The 18,071-nt window shown below is 42.1% G+C and overlaps 1 protein-coding gene across 9 annotated transcripts in view; it reads left to right on the forward strand.

Annotated features, from left to right (window-relative positions):
• Window positions 1-8,632: 8,632 nt before the first annotated feature.
• bean1 (brain expressed, associated with NEDD4, 1) overlaps window positions 8,633-18,071 on the forward strand; it is a 92,999-nt gene continuing 83,560 nt past the window's right edge. For 2 of the 9 annotated variants that reach the window (XM_060073705.1, XM_060073706.1), the window contains exon 1: window positions 8,633-8,817. The gene's annotated coding sequence lies outside the window, so the exon portion shown is untranslated. The other 7 variants (XM_060073702.1, XM_060073707.1, XM_060073704.1 and 4 more) reach the window with 5 other exon arrangements.

Here is an 18,071-nt window from a genome sequence, read left to right on the forward strand (position 1 = left end):
TCCTGTCAATAGTGGTGAATTGCACATCTCAGACCCACCGTCGCCACGGTACATTCCAAAGCATTCACATTAGTTGCGCGATACGTCTCAAATGTAGGCCTATGTGGAACATTAATACAATAGTTGCTATTATTGTTCATACTATTATACTTCATAATACTTCTATTAAGGGTGGATCATACCAGGCTACGATAAACCCATCCTTTGGCATGAGCCAAACCTAGAATCTAGTTCTACTTCAAAACAAAATCACATGGGCCCCAAGTCAATATGCTGCGACGGGCAAACTTAATAACCAAACGGCCTACCTTAAATCGATGTCTTGATCACAGGACGTCTTGCAATATTCCACTTTAATCCATACGGTTTAACACACCAACATTGCTAGCAAGCATGTGCTAACATTGTATTGCTAATTCAGAACTGTGTAGGCTACAATATTTTCTTCCGTTTCTTCAGACATTGCCCACATCCAAAATGTGTCATGTATAAATATATAAGCCTATGCTAATTATATTATTTTAACTAAAAGGAGGTACCGTATTACAACAAATTAATATATCAAGACACATCGTGTGATTCACAACACAAAATGAAAAAAGATCTTGCGGGAGTAGACTGGATGACGATTAATCCTGTATTTAAACACCAACTACACACATTACATTACATTTCCATTGGTATTAGAAAATAAAAAAAATTGTTTCCCCCCCTGTTGAGAAACAACTTCATATATGGCATAGTTTTCCTTGACTGTTAACACCAATGTCACTGAATATCAAACACAATTCATTCTTAACACTCCAATTTCAGTTCTTAAGCACACTTGTTAAAAACACTGACTGTAAACAATTCTCTAAAATGAATTGCCATACTATGTGCACTTCCTCATTACATAGACAAACTCATTTCATACCGGTTTAATATCAGCAATCCCCCCATAAGGCAACACATTGCCTGTGATATTGATGAAGATGTGAGTGGATTTAGTGAGAACACACTTTTATTTTTTTAACACTAAACTATGTAATACAAAAAAACACTTCCATGTTGTTACCAAATACTACAGTAAAGTAGTGCAACTCTTTTCAATCATGTCAGAAAAATATGTCACAGTAAGTGTCCATCGTTACTCTGTGAGTGAGTGAGTGAGTGAGTGAGTGAGTGAGTGAGTGAGTGAGTGAGTGAGTGAGTGAGTGAGTGAGTGAGTGAGTGAGTGAGTGAGTGAGTGAGTCAGTGAGTGTGTCAGTGAGTGAGTGAGTGAGTCAGTCAGTCAGTCAGTCAGTGGGTGAGTGAGTGTGTCAGTGTATGGGTGCAAAAGATCTCAATTCCACATGGGCTTCGTGGGAAGATAGACACAGTCTTGCGATGCACAACGCCTGGTATTTCTCCTGTGAGTGAGGGAAGAGGAGTACATACAGAGTGTAAGTTAGTAAAAGCCCAATAAAACATAGATACGTGTTCATTGTTGTGTAAAAGTGTCCACAAGTGAATAGATTACGGGCTACTTACATAGTTATAACATCAATTTCTGCTTAATAATACAGTATAACTGTGCCAGGAACGAACACACACACACACACACACACACACACACACACACACACACACACACACACACACACACACACACACACACAGAAACAAGCGGGGCAAACACTGTGGAGTTAGTGGAAACAAACATCAGCATAACACAGACACACACACACACACACTTTTAAGGTACACCAAATTCATGACAACACTCACTCATAATATGTGTATCAGAATCACTGAGAGCAGAGTCTACCTACCATATATCACAGCAGCACAATGCGCCTGTTGTTGTGGTTCACGGCAAAGGCATCAACGATGGCATCCGCATCCAGTGATCTTGCACTTGCAGCGTTGATGGATAGTAAAGCCAGGTCACTGTTTCTAGAATCTCCTGAACTATTCCTCAAATAATTTTTGACTCGTGCGAGACAAGAAAAGCTTCTTTCACAAGCTGCAGATGTCACTGGGACTGTCAGAGATATGCATAAGAGTTTGTTGAAGTCACAGAAGGAGTCCTTGTATGGCTGGAGCAGGGCAAAAAATTCTTGTGTAGTGCCCACAGAGTGTCCTTGCTGTCCTTTAGTTGTGAGCAGGCGGCGTATCTGGTGCAGTTCGGCAGTCAGGTTGTCATGTGTAACCCCATAATGCTGAGCCATTGGCCACAACAAAGTCATGTTGAGAAATGATTTGTGCTTTGGGTTCAGGGCACATGTCCCCTGTAGAACGCCACAGGTTTCTGCAGAAAAACGCCTTCCCAGCTCATTGATCAGTTCATCAAGGACATTGTAGTAACAGTGTCTCCTGATATCTTGCAGTGAGGTAAGTGGTTGCCGTTGCCCTGTCTGTGTGTCAATGATGAATTCCTGGAGATGACCAGGAGGCTGTCTTGAACGTGGCTCCGCTCTGAGCTGGGTGTTGATGCCCGTCTTGGCACACAGGGCCTGTGCTTTGTCAGATATGTCTGCTAACGATGTCTCATTTAGCTTTTCTGACAGGGATGCTGAGACAGACTCGACCAGGTCCAGAGCTGATGAATAATCCAGATTTGGGGACTGTAGTGTGTCAGACAGAAATTTGGTGCTACAAAATACATCCTCAAACAGAGTGAGCTGCAGGACGAACTGCCCATCTAACAGTGCCATTATGGACTTGGCTTTTGTCCTCAATCGAGCCCCCTGCTGGCTTATCAAGGCTCGAAGTGTTGCGTGGATGGCAGGCAGGGTTTTTTTTATTGCCAGAAGTGCGGTATATTGGCACGCCCACCTCGGCTCAGATAGAGATTTCAATTCCAGCGGTGGCTGAAGTGGCTCCAATTCTTTTTGTTTCTGCAGAAACACATTGTGCACAATAGAACTGGAAAAAAAAAATTGCAGGATTTGCACGACTTCAAAAAAATCTGCAGCTGTTTGTATTTTGCCTACACAGTCTGTTAAAACTAAATTTAACCTGTGTGCATGGCAGTGTACGTAGAGAGCCTGGGGGACCTCTCTTCGGAATCGCTCTTGCACACCGCTGTTGGCACCAGACATAACGGCGGCGCCGTCGTAGCACTGGGCTATGCACTGTTCGTAATTGATGTTGCACTTAGTTAGTGTATTTTTGATTAGAGCTAGCAATGATTCAGCGTCCAAACCTTCTGCTGGTGTGAAGTGAAGGAAGTCCTCACGGACTCCATCCCCTCGCAAGTAGCGGACCACTACTGACACCTGTTCCTTCTTACTAACATCCCTACGCTCATCCACCAGAAGCGCAAACATCCCTGCGTCTCGCACATCACTACTGATTTGGTCTCGTAACATTTTGGCCATTAATGCGATTACTTCGTCCTGGACGGTGTGATGAGTGTATTTGGCGTTCTGTGCACAATTTGCCATTTTCTCAGCCACAGTGGTGTTGAACTTGCTGACTGAATGGAGAAATTCCAAAAAATTACCTCTGTTTGAGGACTCTTCTCCCTCCCGATGTCCGCGTAGAGCGATCCCTTGACAAGCGGTGTAACGCAGGGCCTCGACAATAGCCTATACTCTCTGTTCTCTCTCACTGCCTTAGAATGGCCCTCGTCCAGCGCATTGCAGATCCTGGAGCCAGCATCTCTCCTGGTTTTAAATTCCGCCCATGCCGCCATAGCATACCTGTGCACAGTGGACACATTGTGGGTTTGGAGTGTTTTCTGTGCCTTCACCCATGTGCTGAACCCATTCACGGTAAAGGCTGTTTCCTGGTGGACTCCTGCACCCCTCCGCCCGAAGTGCCTGCATGCGTAACAATACATAGAATCTTTGATTGTTGAATACTCAACCCACAAATATTGTTGATACCATCCTGGGTTAAAGGCGCGCATCTGAGAGCTGTATTTTTTCTTTGGATATGATCCCAGCACAGGACGACGTAGGTCGTCACCCGGAGTCTGGCTTAGATCCTCTGGCGGTAGTGCACTGCCACTGGTAGAGCTAGCTGGGCTAGCTTGTACGATTGGTCTGGGCTGCTCCTCAGCATAACCCCCCTCCGAACAACTGCCAAGTCCAACACAAGTCTGGCTATTAACGAGCCCATCCTCAGCCTCGCCATCGCGAGTCGTGTTTGAACTTGATTTCTTTCGAAATAGTAAAAACTTGTCCATATTTTTTAAGCACCAACGAGCCAATGTTACTTATTTTTCGTAAGACTATGCTATTAATGAAATTATTGTTTCATGTACATTAAATAATAATTAATTAATATTGTACATATTGCTTGGGATAGTTTGTGTTAATTGTGTGTATGTTTTTTTTTTTAATCTGTTCATGTCACTTACAGAGTGCCCAACGCTTGGGCCCAACGCATGCCCAGCGCTCGGGAACTGGGCACGGTGAGGGGGAGGGGAGGAGAGGAGAGTCCCAGGCTGACTCGTGTTGATTTGAACGACAGTCCAGTCACGGCCCTGAAATGTTGACGCTACTCACTGATTATGCACTTAATCTGGTGATTCATATGACAGGAATGGTCGGTATGGTGACGGGTACCGCATTCGGCCATAGGTTTAGTTGAACTTATTTAATACCATTTTACGGAAAATGGCATTATTTCAAATATGTTGTTTGAGTTTGACAAAAAATCAGGGGTTGCTCTGGGGTTTCTGGGTAATTGCTTGGAGTTGCTATAGCAACGGCAAGCAACCGTTTGGCGCCGCCCCTGGCTATTGGTCTATCCATCTATATTTTTAATACAGTGTTGTGTACAAATTTATATTGATTATATTGTCTATCAATATCTAAGCTATATATTATTGTATGTACGTTTTTATTACACTGACGCACGTATATTTATTCTGTTCAATGAGATGTTAACTGATAACATAGGCTTTTGGTTGTGGTAGCAGCCATGGTGACAATGGCTGGCTGCCCCAGGTTGCTCATTCAGCCATACCTCTGGTTGGTTGCGACCTATTTGCCGCCAAAAGGGTCGCAACGCTTTTATGGTCGCGACCTAGTCGGTCAGCCTGCCAGAGCCAGTGGCCAGCGGCCAGTGGCCAGCGGCAGCCAGCAGCTGGCCTGTCGTTGCAGCCAGCCAACCGACACCAGCCAGCGTCGCAGCCCGTCATTACGTCGTATAATTATCATAACATCGTACTAAATCCTACTAAAATGTTAAAATGAAAGAGGCCGATTGCGTCAGTAAGTTTGACTAAAAGAGCAAAATTCTATCTGACCGTGGAGAGAATCAATCAAACAACCCCTTGATTACTAACCTAGCAATGCTACCACTTACATCACACTGGCTTTTATGAAAAACACTGTTACACTTGTAACCATTTACACCACTGTGGCTTTTATGATAGACACTGTTACACTTATTACACTATAACTTGCTTCATAGGATATTTTATTAGTCTTTGACATTTAAAAAACCAATAGGCTATACAATATAATCAATACAAATTCGTATGCATCACTGTATTACAAAGTTAATTTAAAATTAATTATAGATGGATCATAGACCAATAGGCCTATTTATTTATATATATTATAAAAAGGCATATTGGTCTATCAATATCTAAGCTATATATTATTGTATGTACGTTTTTATTACACTGACGCACGTGAATTTATTCTGTTCAATGAGATGTTAACTGATAACATAGGCTTTTGGTTGTGGTAGCAGCCATGGTGACAATGGCTGGCTGCCACAGGTCGCTCATTCAGCCATACCTCTGGTTGGTTGCGACCGATTTGCCGCAAAAAGGGTTGCGATGCTTTTATGGTCGCGACCTAGTCGGTCAGCCTGCCAGAGCCAGTGGCCAGCGGCCAGTGGCCAGCGGCAGCCAGTGGCTGGCCTGTCGTCGCAGCCAGCCAACCGACACCAGCCAGCGTCGCAGCCCGTCATTACGTTGTATAATTATCATAACATCGTGCTAAATCCTACTAAAATGTTAAAATAAAAGAGGCAGATTGCGTCTGTAAGTTTGACTAAAAGAGCTAAATTCTATCTGACCGTGGAGAGAATCAATCAAACAACCCCTTGATTACTAACCTATAGCACCACTTACACCACTGTGGCTTTTGTTTTGATATTGCTACACTTATATCAAAATATATTATACTATATCTTTCTTCATAGGATATTTTATTAGTCTTAGACATTTAACAAACCAATAGGCCCTACAATATAATCAATACAAATTTGTACGCATCACTGTATTACAAAGTTAATTAAAAATTAATTAGAGATGGATAGACCAATAGGCATATTTATATATATTATAAAAAAGCATATTGATAGACCAATATGCTTTTTTATAATATATATAAATATGCCTATTGGTCTATCCAAGCTATATATTATTGTATGTACGTTTTTATTATACTGACGCACGTGAATTTATTCTGTATATATATATATATATATATTTTTTTTTTTTCTTTGGCTCAAAAAAAAGAAGCAGTAGCCTGACTATGTTCAAATGACATTTGTTCAAAGCAGTCGTTTAATTGCACTATAGGCTCTTTTTTTGTATCGTCCTGTTTTGATCAGTATATGCCAATGTTGTTATCAATAAAAAATCATTTGCACAAGGCAAGCCGATACACTTCACCATGTTGATAAGAGAATTCAAATGAGAAGAATTATGGGACAAAAAAATCAAGGGATATTTAGCATAGAAAAATAATTTGCGATTAATCGCGATTAATGTGAGTTAAATATGACATTAATGCGATTAATCACGATTAAATATTTTAATCGCTTGACAGCTCTAATAAATATTAAAACAATATTAGCAATAAAGAGCTGTAGGTAGCTTTCGCCAGAGAGCATGGCTTTCTGGTGCTTCAACTGTCGCAAAAAACCCGTTAATAACATGCAAATTAACTGATTAAGGACCGCCCATAGACTTTGAGCGACCGAGCCAGCCAGCGACCAAAACGGCAGCCAGACGAGAAAACGGCAGCCAGACGAGCGACCAACACAGCGACCAATGCGACCTACGTCGCGACCGATGCGACCTACGTCGCGACCGATGCGACCTACGTCGCGACCAATGTGACCTACGTCGCGATGCACGTTGTTGGCCAATCAGAGAGCTCGGCCCTACTGCAAAATAGGTCCAAAAAAGTCGGGTCGTCTTACACTACGGCCACACCAAACGCGTTACTCGCGTCGGATAACGCGAGTAACGCGCCTAACCTGATGCTTGATCATTGTGTGATGGTTCAACGCTTCCAACGCGTCAACGCAGCTAGATGAGTCCATGTCCATGCAAGAGAACGGAGCGTTCCCTCTTCGTCATAACTATCAAACAAAACATCCTTCACATTCACCGAGCGAACATTATGAAAGTAAAATGCACATTTCTCGCTAAAAATGTTTCCATAAACGCATTTAATGGCGTAACTATGTTACTATTTCCACCCAGAAAAAAGAAAGATGTTGGCCGTATGCTTCTGTGCAAGCGTCACTACTCTCTGCCAGTGACGTCGGGTCAAGCTCCACGCTGATTGGCTATCGCGGCTAAGCGTCACGCGTTGGAGCGTTGAAAGTTCAATTTTTTGAACTCCGGGCGTTGGTGCGTTGGGCACGTTACTGCGTTTACGTGCGTAATTACGTGCATCTGCCGCGTCTAACCCTTCAACGCGTGCAACGCGTCTACGCGCCTATACCAATGGTTCCCAAAAATCGGCAAAAATGCCGATTTTCGACGCCCCTAACGCGAGTAACGCGGTTGGTGTGGCCGTGGTTCTCTTCTTCGCCTCTCCCTTTAAATGTCAATACACATTCGTGGCCGCAGGTGGCGCCAGAAATTGGTTCTGGGAAGAAGTAGTCCAGCGTCCTTAACAACCAGACCGTTACTGGTGTTTAAAGACAGGCTGACCATTTAGAGACAAGTGGCTCAAAAGTGGGTCAGGTCAATCAACAACAGCGGAGGAGCTATGATGCCAATTTTAAAATAATGGTTGTCAATAAGGCAGAGTCAAGTAACAACTGCCAAGCTGCCAAGAAGTTCGGGGTCACGGAGTGTAACGTAAGAAGATGGCGAGTACCAAAACAACGTCTCAAAGATGACAACAGTCAGTGCAAATCCTACCGTGGTCCTCAAAGTGGTCGTTTCAGTGAGGTTGACCGGAGAGTTTTGAATACGTCAGAGAAAACGTGCTTTGGGAGGAGCTGGTTGAAGAGGAGCAGCTTGGGAGCGATGACAGCGAGAGCGAACACAGAGGACGTGTGAGGGATAGAGAGACATCGGAGGAGAAGTTTAGCGAATTTTAGTGAAGTTTAGTTAAATATGTGGCCTGTATTTTCTCAGTTATTTAAAAATGTTCACAATGTTGCTTGATTATGGCTTGACATTAATTTTGAATTATATTGTACATATTTTGCCTTGAAAGTGCCGTGGCCTTTACTGGCATTATTATTATTGTCATTAATATAACAAGTGTTTAATTCACTGTGTTTTTAATATTGTTATTTTAAAATGAAATGAAGTTCTTTGTACTGCAAATCTGGTCTGCAAATCGTTTTTTCTAAATGTTTGTGTTGAAAAACGGGGGGTCGTCTTATAATCAGGGTCGGCTTATATTCGGACCAAAAGGGTATATATCAATGGTCGCAACTCTTCTCTCTGGCCTGGGCGCTCCTCCTCCACACAAAGGAGCTGAGGCTGAGATGCTCAGCGGATCACAGCGCCGCCTCGTGCCGAGGGGACGGATAGCACGTCGAGAGGAAACGAAAACAGAGAGGCGCAGGAGGGACGGCTGCTAGCGAGAATAAGACGGGACGTGTCAATAATCCTGGAAGAGGAGCAGAAGGGTGAGGAGTGGGCCAGAGTGGGATAAGGTGTGTGGGTGGGGCGGGGCAGCGTGCGGCGCGGTGTGCGATGCGGGGAAGCGTGTGTGATGTGGCGGGGGACAGAGGGACAGATTGGTGATTGTGCGCGAGGCAACACAGATATCGAAGGCGGAGCAGCGGAAAGCGCTGACGATGTTTTCGAGAACTCAGTTGGATCCGAGCGCGAAACTGCGACACGCGCTATTCTGAGAGAGAGAGAGAGAGAGAGAGAGAGAGAGAGAGAGAGAGAGAGAGAGAGAGAGAGAGAGAGAGAGAGAGAGAGAGAGAGAGAGAGAGAGAGAGAGAGAGAGAGAGAGAGAGAGAGAGAGAGAGAGAGAGAGAGAGAGAGAGAGAGAGAGAGAGAGAGAGAGAGAGAGAGAGAGAGAGAGAGAGAGAGAGAGAGAGAGAGAGAGAGAGAGAGAATAACTGAAGACGACCCGGCTGAGCAGAAGGACAACTGTCATGGGATTAATGTCAACCCTTCTGCGGGTAAGAAGCGTTTCTCGTGTGTCTCGGTCTCTCTTCTGTGGCTTTCCTCTCCTACCAACTCTCTGAGCACCAGTAGGGCGAGAGACCCCCTCCTACCAGCTGCCCATAGATGACTAGACCAGCCCCATGGTGTTCTGCTGATCACCAGTGAGTGGATGAGGTCTCCTCAGTCTGTGTTCATGTTGTACTTCATTTTCTTGCAGAGGATCAACGCCAAGAATGACAACATTAAACTAGACACGTGTATAATGAATGCATTCAACCTGTAAATAGGTCAAATTAGGACCTACATTATAGGATATCTATTTCTCTAATATATATATCCTTTGTTAGACCATTTAGTTATTAAAATAGATTTAAGATGATTGCAGAGGAATGTTTCAGTCGTTTTACACAATATGAAAACGATTAACATGTATAATTATTAAAATAATATTTATTATAATTGTTATGTTTATTATTATTTTTGTTGTTGTTGTTGTTTACCAGTTTTACCAATAGCCTGCCCAGAGAGCATGACCATTGTGACCTTTGGGTTCAATGAGGGTCCACAACTCCCCAAGTAAAACATTGCTGGTGTCATGTGACCCTAGTAAAATCACTGGCGTCATGTGACCCGAGTAACATTACTAGTGTCATGCGACCCCCTGAACACAGGACCACCTGGCTCTGTGGATGTGTGTTTGTGTGATTGTGCATGTGTGTGTCTGCGTGTGTGTGTGTGTGTGTGCATTTGTGTGTGTTTGTGTGTAATTGAGCACGTGTTTGTGTGTGAGTGTGCATTTGTGTGTGTTTGTGTGTAATTGTGCACGTGTTTGTGTGTGAGTGTGCGTGTGTGTGTGTTTGTGTGTGTGTGTGTGTGTGTGTGTGTGTGTGTGTGTGTCTGAGTGTGATTGTGTATGTGCATGTGTGTACGATGCACTATTTCCACCTCTGACGGGAATGGATGGCGAGGCTGTGCAGAGCAAATAGACTGTCAGAGAGAGCTGGGAGGAGATGGATGAGAAGAGTAGGTGAGAGAGAGAAAACAAGAGGGTGAAAAGGAGAGAGAGAGAGAAGAAAGATAGATATAGAAATAACAGTGTACTGTGGTAGCTACGGGCTATAACTATGGGATGCCGTTTAGAACATTATAATGGAAGCACTTGTACGGGTCTTGCATCCACATGAAACGCACAATACTAAACACTTGTACTCACACACACTACTTGCGAACAATGCAAAAAAACGTGCACACACGTTGTACTTGTACACACACGCGTTCCCCTCAAGCACACACGTTCTACTTTTAGACACAGGTTCTACTTGTGCACACGTTCTACTTGAACTCACACATTTTACTTGTGCTCACGTTCGACTTGTAAACATGTTCTACTGGTGCACACGTTCAAATTGTGCACATATTCTACTTGCAGACTTTCAAGGCGTGAAAAGAGTCATCCCCGACCCACTTGCGTTCGAGCTTGAAAATCTGAAAAAATGAAAATCTCACTTTATGAAGTTTTCTAACATTAATATGAGTTCCCCTAGCCTGCCTATGGTCCCCCAGTGGCTGAAACTTGCGTTCGGTGAAAAATAAGCACTAGGTATCTTGCTCGCTTTTGAAAAAATGGAAGCTCAGTCACGCTCATTTGGAATGTGGCCCCATATGTCGTCATAAGGGGCCAAGCTACCTACCTTTTATCTGCCTTGCCCGCCCAGAGAATTTGGCCCGCAAATGAGACAATGAGCTACGAACGTGCGAGCGCCACATGCATAGGACGCGTCCACACCAGATTTCGTCAAGATTCATTTTGTACCCTCCACTTGTAAAAAATAAAATCGAGTTGAATTATTATGGATTAATACACGGGTCTTCTCAATGCCGTGGAACGCTCCGTTCCATTGCATGGGCTCTTCACAACTTCCAATTCACCGTTGCTTAGTATAATTGACCGCTGTCATGGAAAACAAAGGACTTTTTGCCTATAATGACATCTTTGGTATCACTCCTCAAGTAGTCCGGTAACTTTTCAACCCCAGCGTCTTCGGTTGCTGAGCGACGTCAATGTCTTTGCCAGACTATTTCTCTGCTGATCAACACTACGAATGCTGGTAACAAATAAATTGTAAAAAGACACCATGTGAAGTAATTTTTTCGTTTTGGTGCGTAGCCGTGTAATAAGCGGGATAATGTATAGAACGTCGCCGGTCATTATCAAAATTAAGCCCCTTCAGTGGGAAGTAAGACGCCTTCGCTGCGCATCGGTGTCCTGTTCGTCTGGGCTTATTTTCCCTATAATGACCAGCATTCTATACATTATCCATTACTTATTACACAGCTCTTTTCAATGCTGTAGACTGCTCCATTCACTTGCATGGGCCTTCCTAACATTCAGCTGTCAATTATTTTTGTTTATTACACGGCTCTTCTCGATGCAGTGGAATGCTCACGTCCTACTTGACCACTGTCAATAAAAGGTTTTTTTTTTGCCTCTGATTCACGTCATCAGTATCACTCTGCAGTCCGGTAACTTATCCATAGATATATATAGAACACGTGCAACAAATATTTTTTTCTTTTTCAATCTTGACGACTTTTGTAGTGCTGTGTGTAGTCACACGTTTGGCCCTTCTGAACTTTAACACGCAGTTCAATTCCTTTCCTAGCTCCTCTTGTTTATGTTGTTAGCTTAGCTCACATTGTCAACATTGGATACATGGAGCAGAGCATAGTGGGTCATATGTCCGATGCTTTTTGGAAACGTTTTCTTCATAAAACGTGCCAGACAGATTTTGTATACATTTCATTCCTTAGTTATTAGCTACATGGGTATGCCGTCTTTCAGAACCTTTCATTACCGGCACTAAAGAGAGAAAAAAGAGTGCATCCTCATTGTACCCAGCACTTCTGAAAATGTATTTCCGAATGCGTCTCTGTCCCCAGCACATTTTAAACCAAACTAACGCCCATGGCCACATGTGTGTGTGTGTGTGTGAGATTGCATACACTGTAATGTAAGTGTTGTACACTAGGGCTGAAACTAACGATTATTTTAATAATCGATTAATCTGTAGATTATTTTTTCGACAGATTAAAATTTAACATTTGTAATTTATTCAAAAACGGAACATTACTTCATATTCACGGTCAAAATTCAAGGTTATTGTTCCAAAGTCCCAGAACTATTAAAAGTAATATTAAATTATAAGAAAATAAAAAAACATTAGATCTTTAACCGGTAAATACTAACGTTTATAAATAAATTAAATCATCTTAATTTCTCTCAGATGACAAGAGATCGTTAATTTTTATTGATATTGATTTTCAAAAAAAACATACAATGTATGATATTCATATCTATACAGTATATAAGGGATGTCCATGGTTAACCGGTTAACCGATAAGAACTTTAACCGGTAAATACTAACGGTTAAAAATACATTAAATCATCTTAATTTCTCTCAGATGACAGGAGATCGTTAATTTTTATTGATATTGATTTTCAAAAAAACATACAATGTATGATATACATTCATATAGATACAGTATATAAGGGATGTCCATGGTTAACCGGTTAACCGATAAGAACTTTAACCGGTAAATACTAACGGTTAAAAATAAATTAAATCATCTTAATTTCTCTCAGATGACAGGAGATCGTTAATTTTAGTTGATATTGATTTTAAAAAAAAAACATACATTGTGTGATGTACATTTATATAAATACAGTATATAAGGGATGTCCATGGTTAACCGGTTAACCGATAAGATCTTTAACCGGTAAATACTAACGGTTAAAAATAATTTAAATCATCTTAATTTCTCTCAGATGACAGGAGATTGTTAATTTTTATTGATATTGATAACATTTTCGATACTCCTTAACGATCCGTCTTTATTGATGCCACTATTGATACTTTTCTATTATTTGTTGAAATAGAACTTGTACTATTGCTTTAATTGCTGATAAGATTATCCTAGCTCAAGATAGGACGTTAAACAGGTCATAATTCCATCTTTACTACCTATTTTATGTTGCTGGGAAGACAAGGTTTCGCCAAAATCTACATTTTTTATTTTTATACTACTTTTTGATACTTTTTTTTTTACTTTTTTATACTACTTTTCTGGTCTTAATTTCTTATTAATGACTCCTATAGCGCAACCTGACACGAATCACAGGACAAAAAACTATGTAGATTTTCGGGAAAACTCTTCCTCTCATCTGGGCGCTTTCAGCATTCTCTGTCAACGCTCGGTTTCGTCCTTCTCTGCCCCCTCGCCCCCCCTTCCTGCCAACCCCACTCCGTTGTGATTGGTTACCTTCCGGAAGACCCCCGCGGCCCGCGCGGGCAGATTTCACCAGGCATGTGGGGGCGTGACAGGAGTGCCTCTACGTAGATGATTTCCCGGAAATGTGAACAAGTGAATCGCAAACGTTATTCCGAGTGTTTAGCGCTCTGCACAGCCACCCCAGACTGTCAGCAGGGAATACGTCGAAATGCATGTACGTTGACACTTTAGTGTGGTTAAACATGACTATCAATCATTCTAACAACGTTTATAGGCAGTGGTGGGCAGAGTAGCTAAAAAATGTACTCAAGTAAAAGTACTGTTACTTTAAGATTATAATTACTCAAGTAGAAGTAAAAGTACTCGTAAAAATAATTACTCAAGTAAGAGTAAAAAAGTATGCAGTGAAAAGACTACTCAAGTACTCAAGAGTACAAGTACTGAGTTTCTCCGATTTATTTTTTAAATAAACAGAGCAACACAAACGGTACAAAATAGACACCAACAAAATATAAAACCGCAATGTTCAAATAAAGATAATGTAAATAACATCCTTTTAAATAAAATAAATAAGAGTTTTAAAAATAAAGTGTGTGTGTGTGTGTGTGTGTGTGTGTGTGTGTGTGTGTGTGTGTGTGTGTGTGTGTGTGTGTGTGTGTGTGTGTGTGTCACTCTGTTCGAGCCTGCATGAGAGTTCAATGTTGTCATTAGCTGTTACGTCTTTCTGTTGGACCAATTGCAGTTCAAGGCCGACTTGGGCTGTGCCACTTCGGGAGGGGGCGCTCAGTTACTTGACAATCCTAGACAAAAGCGAATTGGTTGCGACGTCGACCCGGCGCCCCCCGAAACGTTAACGGGCCACAGGGAATTCTCCCAACTCTCCCGATTACCACTGCGTTTGCGTGCGTGCCTGTGTGTGTGTGCAGGCGTTATTCAATTGCCTCTCGGCCGCTTGTACCCGCGATCTCGTCCTTTCGGTCATCACCCAACCCTCATGACCATAGGTGAGGATAGGAACGAAGATCGACCGGTAGATCGAGAGCTTTGCCTTGCGACTCAGCTCTCTTTTCGTAACAACGGTGCGGTAAAGCGAACGCAATACCGCCCCCGCTGCTCAGATTCTCCGGCCAATCTCACGTTCCATAGTCTCCTCACTCGCGAACAAGACCCCGAGGTACTTGAACTCCTTCACTTAGGCTAAGGAATATTCACGTGATAAAAATAGATCTCGCATGTAATAAAATAAAATATCTAAAAAAACAAAGTAACGACCGTCACGTAGCCAAATGGAACGGCGTAAAAGTACCGTTCTTTCTTCAAATATTTACTCAAGTAAAAGTAAAAGTATATTGCAATAAAACTACTCCTAAAATTACAATTTATCCAAAAAGTTACTCAAGTATTTGTAACGGAGTAAATGTAGCGCGTTCCTACCCACCTCTGTTTATAGGTCATAAAAATCGAAAAGGCATAATAGGTCCCCTTTAAGCTAACTAGCTCTAGGCCTATATCCTGCCGATTTTAACATGGATTTAAAAACTGGATTACTATTTTTAACTGACGGGACTTTCTACACTGTCCGGTGGGGTACAACACTTTCATATAGGCCTACAGTGTTAAGTTATGACAAGCGGCCAAGCCTGGTATTGCACCCGTTTTAGCGGGCTGTGGACAGGTCGGTCAATTCATGGAGTCCCAGAAGTAGATATCGCCGTTCACTCCAATACAAGTGTGGAACAGGAATTTGTCTCCGCAAAAAACGTCTGGATATTAATCAAAGGCTCATAATTATATTAATACCATGTTCTAAAAAAAGAGAAGGAAGGAAAGAATATGTTTCTTAAGCAATAACACTGAACTTTATTCTTCTAGGCCTACATACGTTTTTGGTGTTATATGGAGCAATCTTAAATATTTGTGAATTCCCAGATCAATAAAGTTCTATCTCTTTTTATTTGAACTACCTGCATGTCCTCTTGTTTATAGTATTACAGGGTTAGGGTTATCAGTTATACTACATCTTTAATCTTATTTACATACAGTAGGCCTGATTTCCTCCGAATATTGAAATAAAAAGATTCTCACAATTGTATTTCTGTCACTCAGATCTGATGGGTCTGTGTATATATTTGGACATTTGTTTCTCGTTTTCAGAAACAGAAAAACATTTCTTTTTGTTAAAAAAAGAGTTGTAATTAAGATTTCTGTTTAAAAATACAAAAAGGAAAATTTATATACAGTACAAGGTGTTTTTCTATATAAGGTCAAAAATTTACAAACTAATCTAAAATAATAATATAAATAATATATATATTTTTATTATTGTTAAATAATAATTGTTGCCCAGATGGCAGGAGGAGTGTAATTTAAAGATCACATATAGAGGATCCTCAGTGAACAATGCGAGAATATTTCTGCATCCGGTGCGTCACGGACTAGGGCGTGTCTAGGCGCCCATGATGCGGAAGCAAATCTCTCCTTCATATTCCCCTGCGACATAGAGCAGTTTTCATAGGAATGAATGGGTGGCCATTTTTCAGTCCATGGTCCATTCTTTTTATGTCCATGGACTCAACGAATCGATGACCAAATTCGTTGCCAACGCTTTTAGTAATCGATTTTTAGTGATTTTATCGATTCGTTGTTGCAGCCCTATTGTACACTTCTTTGTTATTTGGATAACCGTTCTGCTGTAGGTGTTATGGCGCATAACACGTCAGACTCTCTGACGTCTCTGGTATTTCACCAATGAGACTCGTAGGGGGGGTTATCTCAGCCATGGTTGAGAAGGAATTGGGGGAAAGGAACTTTGGCTTTGACTCCCTGAAGTACTTGAACATGGAGGAGAAAGGGATTGTTGCCCGCGATTGTCACCCGCTCTAGCCCTGCTGCCTGCTGCCCACCGCCTCAGGGCGGTGGTGCCTTGGTGCTGCCTGCTGCAGAGACGGTGGTGCCTAAGCGCTGCCAACTGCCGAGGCGGTGGTCCCTTGGCAACGGGCAGCGATGCTCCGGCGGGAGACAATCGTAGTCAACAATCCCTTCCTCCTCCATGTCACGGTTCAGTCTACTTCAGATTGATGTGGAAGTGGAAGAACCAGAGACTTCAGAGAACCCGACGCAATGTCGTTTGAGATTCATACTATCGTCTGGAGGCGCACACAGCTTTTGGCCGTGATAATATATAATATATATGATAAAGATATCTATGTATAATATGATATTATTTAGATATAGAGCTCCAGGACTCCCGCTGGAGCACACAGAGTATTCTAGAATACATACAGAACACGGCCAGAGGCTGAATGCGCCTCGCCATTGCGATACATCCACTGTAACTAAAGCGCATGGTACGGTGGCCGCAAGCTACTCAGGGCAACACCCCCACCCTCTTCCTTGACCCGCCTCTCGCCTCCTCATTTGCATTAAAGCTACAGACACCGAAACGGCGGGTTTGGGGAAGCTCAATGTGCGACAGGCTCATAGTGGCTGTAATTCTGCACCACGGCTGAATTTCGGGAATGTCTTGAAATACTGTGTTAGGGGCCCACTAATATCTGTATTAAAGCATCCATAAAGAAGCATGCCATGGGACCTTTAATCGGAAAAACATGGAGGCTCATGCTTAACTACAAGAATACAAATATATTATAATAATTATAGGTAGCAAATGTCAATTATCTAGTTCTGAAAAATTAATTTAGACAGTTGCTGCAGTTCTATACATTGCTGTCACCGTAAGAGAACCCTTCAATAATAACAAGGGCTGTAAGTAGTTACAATGCTAGATGATTTATCGTATACTCAGTATTTGCCAAAAGAAATGTATAAGAACAGCTCTACCCGAAGACTGTGGAATTCTACGTTTTTATGTTCAATATTTTTTATAGATAAGTGTAGTGTTCATACAGTATATTGTCTATATATGCGTTTGTATATTGTTTATACAAGTTTCTTGTTCATATATTGTGAAGTATTGTGGCTTGGTAATTGTGAAGAACAAAGTCCGTCTGAGCGACAGGATTGTTCCTCTGATGGAGTACAGCCACTACTGAAACCGTACTCTGATTATAGATCTTTGAGCCTCCAGCCCCACGGACCAAAACAATGCTCCGTCACAGGTAGGCCTGGACTGAAATAACCTCAATGACACATCTTAGTCCATTGAAGAACGAGCTTGGGTTTGTATTCAATCTAAAAGCATTTATAATGGAATATCCAATTGTTCAGTACCCCTTCAATAAATCAAGAGGCTTTGTGTGGGCTTTTAAAGGGAAATATGTAGCAGTTCCCCAATAAAGGAAAACTTCGGGATTTTCCATATGCACCCAATTTTCTGTTAATTTTGGATCTTAGGGACAAAAGGGGACAACAATATGTTGAATTCCTGTAGAGCGAGAACGCTGCGCTGCAATGTAATCCTTTGGGGCAATAGTGCCCTTCAATGTAGGTCCGGTCCGGTTGGTACTGTGTC

The sequence above is a fragment of the Gadus macrocephalus genome, chromosome 15, assembly GCF_031168955.1.
Source record: "Gadus macrocephalus chromosome 15, ASM3116895v1".
Taxonomy (NCBI): domain Eukaryota; kingdom Metazoa; phylum Chordata; class Actinopteri; order Gadiformes; family Gadidae; genus Gadus; species Gadus macrocephalus.